The sequence below is a fragment of the Suncus etruscus genome, chromosome 4, assembly GCF_024139225.1.
Source record: "Suncus etruscus isolate mSunEtr1 chromosome 4, mSunEtr1.pri.cur, whole genome shotgun sequence".
Lineage (NCBI taxonomy): Eukaryota > Metazoa > Chordata > Mammalia > Eulipotyphla > Soricidae > Suncus > Suncus etruscus.
Window position 1 is genome coordinate 153,507,766 of NC_064851.1, and position 7,731 is coordinate 153,515,496.

Below are 7,731 nucleotides of genomic sequence, written 5' to 3' on the forward strand. Positions count from 1 at the left end.
TGAAAAAATAAACAAGATTGATAGACCACTGGCAAACCTAACAAAGAAAGAGAGAGAGCGAAACTTGATAAATCCGTATTAGGAATGAAAAAGGGAGAGATCACTACTGATATGACTGAGATTCAAAGGGTAATCAGAAACTACTTTGAGAAACTCTACGCCATTAAAAATGAGAACCTGGAAGAAATGGATAAATTCTTGGACTCTTATAATCTTCCACGGTTGAAGAAAGAGGATATAGCATATCTAAACACCCCTATCACCATTGATGAAATTAAAACGGTAATCAAATGTCTGCCCACAAACAAAAGCCCAGGCCTAGATGGATTCACTAATGAATTCTTTCGAACTTTCCAAGAGGAACTACTACCAATCCTGGCAAGACTCATTCATGAAATTGAACGAATGGAAACACTTTCAAATAGCTTTTATGAAGCCAACATCACCTTGATACCTAAACCAGACAGAGATGCTACAAAAAAAGAAAATTAAAGACCAATATCGCTGATGAATGCAGATGCAAAGATCCTCAACAAAAATCCTGGCAAATAGGATTCAATGCCTCATTAAGAAGATCATCCACTTCGATCAAGTAGGTTTCATCCCAGGAATGCAAGTATGGTTTAACATCCGTAAATCTATCAACATAATACACAATATCAATAACAAGAAAAATAAAAACCACATGATCATATCAATAGATGCAGAGAAAGCATTTGATAAGGTCCAACACCCATTCTTGATCAAAACTCTCAGCAAGATGGGAATGGAAGGAACCTTTCTCAGTATAGTTAAGGCCATCTACCACAAGCCAGTGGCAAATATTATCCTCAATGGAGAAAAACTAAAAGCCTTCCCTCTAAATTCTGGTAGAAGACAAGGCTGTCCTCTCTCACCACTCCTATTCAACATAGCACTGGAAGTACTTGCTATAGTGTTAGGCAAGAAAAAGATATCAAGGGAACCCAGATAGGAAAGGAAGAAGTCAAGCTCTCACTGTTTGCAGATGACATGATACTCTACTTAGAAAACACTAAAGACTCTACCCAAAGGCTTCTAGAAACAATAGACTCATATAGCAAGGTGGCAGACTACAAAATTAACACACAAAAATCTATGGCCTTTCTATACACCAATAGTAATAAGGAAGAAATGGACATTAAGAAAACAACCCCATTCACAATAGTGCCACACAAACTCAAATATCTTGGAATCAACTTGACTAAAAATGTGAAGGACCTATACAAAGAAAACTATAAAAATCTGCTCCAAGAAATAGGAGAGGACACACGGAAATGGAAACGCATACCCTGCTCATGGATTGGCAGGATTAACATCATCAAAATGGCAATACTCCCCAAGACATTATACAGATTTAATGCTATCCCTCTAAAGATACCCATGACATTCTTCAAAGAAGTGGATCAGGCACTTTTGAAATTCATTTGGAACAATAAACACCCTAGAATAGCTAAAGCAATCATTGGAAAAATGAATATGGGAGGAATTACTTTCCCCAACTTTAAACTGTACTACAAAGCAATAGTTATCAAAACAGCCTGGTATTGAAATAAGGACAGGTTCTCAGATCAGTGGAAAGGGCTTGAATACTCAAAAAATGTTCCCCAGACATACAATCACCTAATTTTTGATAAAGGAGCAGGAAATCCTAAATGGAGCAGGGAAAGCCTCTTCAACAAGAGGTGTTGGCACAATTGGATAGCCACTTGCAAAAAATTGAACTTAGACCCCCAGCTAACATCATGTACGAAGGTAAAATCCAAATGGATCAACGACCTCGATATTAGACCCAAAACCATAAGATATATAGAACAACACATAGGCAAAACACTCCAGGACATTACAGGCATATTCAAGGAGGAAACTGCACTCTCCAAGCAAGTGAAAGCAGAGATCAACAGATGGGGGATATATTAAGCTGAGAAGCTTCTGCACCTCAAAGGAAATAGTGCCCAGGATACAAGAGCCACCCACTGAGTGGGAGAAACTATTCACCCAATACCCATCAGATAAGGGGCTAATCTCCAAAATATACAAGGCACTAACAGAACTTTACAAGAAAAAAACATCTAATCCCATCAAAAAATGGGGAGAAGAAATGAACAGACACTTTGACAAAGAAGAAATACAAATGGCCAAAAGACACATGAAAAAATGCTCCACATCACTAATCATCAGCGAGATCCAAATCAAAACAACGATGAGATACCACCTCACACCACAGAGAATGGCACACATCACAAAGAATGAGAATAAACAGTGTTGGCTGGGATGTGGAGAGAAAGGAACTCTTATCCACTGCTGGTGGGAATGCTGTCTAATTCAACCTTTATGGAAAGCGATATGGAGATTCCTCCAAAAACTGGAAATCGAGCTCCCATATGATCCAGCTATACCACTCCTAGGAATATACCCTAGGAACACAAAAATACAATACAAAAACCCCTTCCTTACACTTATATTCATTGCAGCACTATTTACCATAGCAAGACTCTGGAGACAACCAAGATGCCCTTCAACAGACGAATGGCTAAAGAAACTGTGGTACATATACACAATGGAATATTATGCAGCTGTCAGGAGAGATGAAGTCATGAAATTTTCCTATACATGGATGTACATGGAATCTATTATGCTGAGTGAAATAAGTCAGAGAGAGAGAGAGAAAAAAAACGCAGAATGGTCTCACTCATCTATGGATTTTAAGAAAAATGAAAGACATTCTTGCAATAATAATTTTCAGACACAAAAGAGAAAAGAGCTGGAAGTTCCAGCTCACCTCAGGAAGCTCACCACAAAGAGTGATGAGTTTAGTTAGAGAAATAACTACATTTTGAACTGTCCTAATAATGAGAATATATGTGGGAAATGGAGAGCCTGTTTAGATTACAGGCGGGGGTCGGGTGAGGAGGAGGGAGACTTGGGACATTGGTGATGGGGATGTTGCACTGGTGTTGGGTGGTGTTCTTTATATGACTGAAACCCCAACACAATCATGTATGTAATCAAGGTGTTTAAAGAAAAAAAAAAGAAAAGTCCATTCATAAAACTTTTATTCCACTTACATGAACTTAATACATGTGTTCTTAACAATTATGCTTGGATTGTTCATGAAAATTTCATAAGACATTAAACAAAGCTAGCCATCATCTCAAGTTATTTCCCTGTTAACTATTTTTACAGCACATGAATGTTAGGCAAGTATCAAAAAAAATCACAAAAGCAAAAAAAAAAAAAAAACGCTACAAAAGTTATATACATTAAGTTTTGTTTGCTATGCTTGATATTCATGAAGCAATGGATATCAAGCAATTCATTTTTACTTGCATCTTTACATGTACTTTTGTTCTCTAGGGTTTGCCTAAATCATTTAAATACAAAATAAAATGGGTGTAGCAAAAAATATGAGAGCAAGACACGCAGGTAACTTTACAAATAATGGAATGTGAACCGTTTCTGCCCTTATCCAGAGTAAATTGAGTGGGGTGGGGGGGCGTCCCTGGTCAAGGGGCACCTTTTGTCTAGACACTTCTGCAGCTGGAGCAAGGGTGTGCACAGAGGTTCAGCCATCCATAGACACACATGGTCCCACATGCAATATCCATGAGAGAATCACGTTTTACTACAGCTCCAAACCTTAAAGTACCCATACGAACTAAACTTGTGACTGGAACCAATTCTCCATTTTAATTCCCCACCAGTTTTCTTTGCTTACACATGGAAGCAGTTTTAACTCTGGCTCCTGTGAAGCCACAATTTACCAAAAGTACTAAGCCAAACATTTATAACTTGTATAAAAATTCCTCATCCCCATATTGGCCACCTTAAGATGAAAAACAGAGAACTCCCTAAATGTTAACTGGCTCTATTCCCCTAATAATAAACATAAAAACCACATGAGAAATATAGAAATTCAAATAGAAGTAACATAAACCTGTCATAAATCGTAAACAAAAAACTATTTGTGGGACAGCATGGATGACAAATGGTCTACTATGTAAATTTTAGAATGAGGCAGATAAAAGTTGGAAGGCCGGTTAATTTTCCCCTCCTCCTGCTTCAGCTTCATCGCCTTGGGTATCCAATGTCCACAATGTCAAGTTGTCTCTCAGTAACTTATTAGCGTGCTGTCTTTGTAGGATTCTTCACTTAATGTATCAAGCTCAGCAATGGCTTCATCAAAAGCTGTCTTTGCAAGAGAGCAGGCTTTCTTCGGAGAGTTCAGAATCTCGTAATAGAACACAGAGAAGTTAAGGGCCAGACCCAATCTGATGGGAGGTGTTGGCTGCATTTCCTTTTTACTGATTTCAAAAGCTTGGTACGCTTGTTGTGACTAATCTACAATCCCTTTCTTGTCACCAGCAGCAACTTCCGCCAAGTAACGGTAGTAGTCTCCTTTCATTTTCAAATAGAACACTTTGCTCTCAGGTTGTGAAGCATTGGGAATCAAAAACTTTTCCAAAAGAGACAGTACATCATTGCAGATATCTCTCAGCTCAGTCTCAGTTTTCACTCTGTATTCATGAGCCATCTGCTGCTTTTTCTCAGCACCTTCCGTCTTTTGCTCAATGCTTGAAACGACCCTCCAAGATGACCTACGGGCTCATACCACGTTTTAATAAGCAACCGAGAGAAGATTCCTCTCCTCATTGTAACTCAGCTCCTTGTTCAGTTACAGACTTCATGCAAGATGCCATGTCATCATATCGCTCAGCCTGCTTGGCTAGTTTGGCCTTCTGCACCAGCTCATTTTTATCCACGACTGGATGTTGTTTCCCTCCCTCCCTCTCTTCAAGGCTCCGGCTCGGCCACCGGGGGAGGGGGTTTCTATTGTTCTTGCTGTTGTTTTTTTCATTTTGTGTGCTTTGTTTTGTTTTTAGTTCAGGACAGTTGTTATTGTGTGGTGATTGTCTTTATTGCTGTGGTGCTTTATGGATTTTTGTTTGATTTTTCTTTTTGTATTGTTGTGTTTCTCTTCCTTTTTCCCTTTCTTCTCTCAAATTAATATTTATAGCATCTAGAAGGACTCTGCCCATTTTTGCTTGTTTGATTTTTACCCCATTTTCTTTTTTTCTTTTTTTCTCTTCTTCAAACAGAACCACATAACTTGAATCATCTTGTTTTGCCTCTCAAATTGAGGGGGAAATAGTGGAGGGTACCAAGACCAAACAGTTGTATGATCACTAAGTAGTAATGAAAATGATCGGACTTAAACACCAAACTCTAAGCCAATGACAACAGAATCGATACCCAATCCACAACAAGTTAGATATGGAGGGGACCATTTATACTAGCAGCCCGAGGGATAAGGGAGGGAGATAGGAAATGCATGCTGGGAACGGGGGTGAAGGGAGGACAACTCTGGTGGTGGAAATTCCCCTGATTCAATGTCAATATGTACCTAAAATATTACTGTGAAAGATTTGTAATCCACTTGGGTCAAAATAAAAACTATTATTATTAAAAAGTAAATATATAGTTTAATTTCAGGAAAATTGTCATCTCTAAACCAGTCTTTCTATCAAAATATAAAATATATCTGGTATTAATCTTTATTTTTTTCAGTAAAGTTATATAGTTTTACAGTTAGCCCATCTAATGCAAAATTTATGTTCAAATATTTTCTTTTTGGTACTTTAAAGTTATCTCACAAAGATTCTTGTTAACAGTAATAAGAGAAGGCAGGCCAAACCTCTGCCCTGTCAAAGCCATACCTGCTGTATCCATCACCCAGAATCACCATTTGCCAATGGCCCTGCCTCACCAACCCTCTACAATTCCTTTCAGGACACCAATCTGACCAAACTGCAGGTATGGTGGCTTTTTGATCTCGTATCACCAGTGCTTTTTGAAGTGAGTGCAGACTGCCTTTTCCACTCCCCCTTTATCCAGGAGGCCTGCCAGTTGAAAATATGCCACAAAAGCAACAATATCAGTAATAGTGCTTCAAATTGCTGGACAACTTCACTTGTTTGATACTTTTATCCCAATAAGAACACAACAATTTAACAAAATGAGCAGCTAACACCAAAAGCTTACTAAACCTCCTGCATTGTATTAAGGTTTCATTGGAGATACAAAACTTTTCACAAATGTGCTTGCTACTGTACTTTTTCATTTTTCTTTCTTTTTAGGTTTTTTTCTTATTTTTTCTTTTTTTTTTTCTTTCTTTTTTTTTTTTTTTTTTTTGGTTTTTGGGCCACACTCCTGGCTATGTGCTCAGAAATCGCCCCTGGCTTGGGGGGACCATATGGGACGCCGGGGGATCGAACCGCGGTCCTTCCTTGGCTAGCGCTTGCAAGGCAGACACCTTACCTCCAGCGCCACCTACCCGGCCCCTCTTATTTTTTCTTTGTATTTTTAATAACTTTTTTCTCACTTATCAGGAAACAAATGTATTTAGCCAACTTTTAACTATATGATGCATTATCTTTAAATAGAGAAAAAAATAGATTCCAGTTAGCTACTACTATTGACTTAGACATGTTTAATAGAAAATATGTTTTTATGTACTATTTACTTTTTTGACATTAAGACATTATCAAAATTAGGAATAAAATAGTATTTGTATACTTATACAAATAAAGTATCTTTCTGGAGAAAAAAAGGAATTAGGAAGGATTCCTGTCTTTTTCTTTTTTTTTTTTTTTGCGACTGTAAATAGTATCTTTATTTAAAAAAAAACTTTAACCTGCAAAACAAAAATATATAAAATAATTTGAGCTAATTTTTTTTTATTTAAACACCTTGATTACATACATGATTGTGTTTGGGTTTCAGTCATGTAAAGAACGCCACCCATCACCAGTGCAATATTCCCATCACCAATGTCCCAAGTCTCCCTCCTCCCCACCTGACCCCTGCCTGTACTCTAAACAGGCTCTCCATTTCCCTCATACATTCTCATTATTAGAAAAGTTCAAAATGTAGTTATTTCTCTAATTAAACTCATCACTCTTTGTGGTGAGCTTCCTATGGTGAGCTGGAACTTCCAGCTCTTTTCTCTTTTGTGTCTGAAAATTATTATTGCAAGAATGTCTTTCATTTTTCTTAAAACCCATAGATGAGTGAGACCATTCTGCGTTTTTCTCTCTCTCTGGCTTATTTAACTCAGCATAATAGATTCCATGTACATCCATGTATAGGAAAATTTCATGACTTCATCTCTCCTGACAGCTGCATAATATTCCATTGTGTATATGTGCCACAGTTTCTTTAGCCATTCATCTGTTGAAGGGCATCTTGGTTGTTTCCAGAGTCTTGCTATGGTAAATAGTGCTGCAATGAATATAGGTGTAAGGAAGGGGTTTTTGTACTGTATTTTTGTGTTCCTAGGGTATATTCCTAGGAGTGGTATAGCTGGATCATATGGGAGCTCGATTTCCAGTTTTTATTTTTATTTTATTTTTTTTTTTTTGGTTTTTGGGCCACACCCAGTAACGCTCAGGGGTTACTCCTGGCTATGTGCTCAGAAGTTGCTCCTGGCTTGGGGGACCATATGGGACACCGGGGGATCGAACCGCGGTCCGTCCAAGCACAGGCAAGGCAGGCACCTTACCTTTAGCGCCACCGCCCGGCCCCGATTTCCAGTTTTTGGAGGAATCTCCATATCGCTTTCCATAAAGGTTGAACTAGACGGCATTCCCACCAGCAGTGGATAAGAGTTCCTTTCTCTCCACATCCCCGCCAACACTGTTTATTCTCATTCTT

At 38.3% G+C, this 7,731-nt stretch overlaps 1 pseudogene; it reads right to left on the reverse strand.

Annotated features, from left to right (window-relative positions):
• Positions 1-3,725: 3,725 nt before the first annotated feature.
• On the reverse strand, positions 3,726-5,764 carry LOC126007275 (14-3-3 protein zeta/delta-like; annotated as a pseudogene).
• Between the last annotated feature and the right edge of the window lie 1,967 nt (positions 5,765-7,731).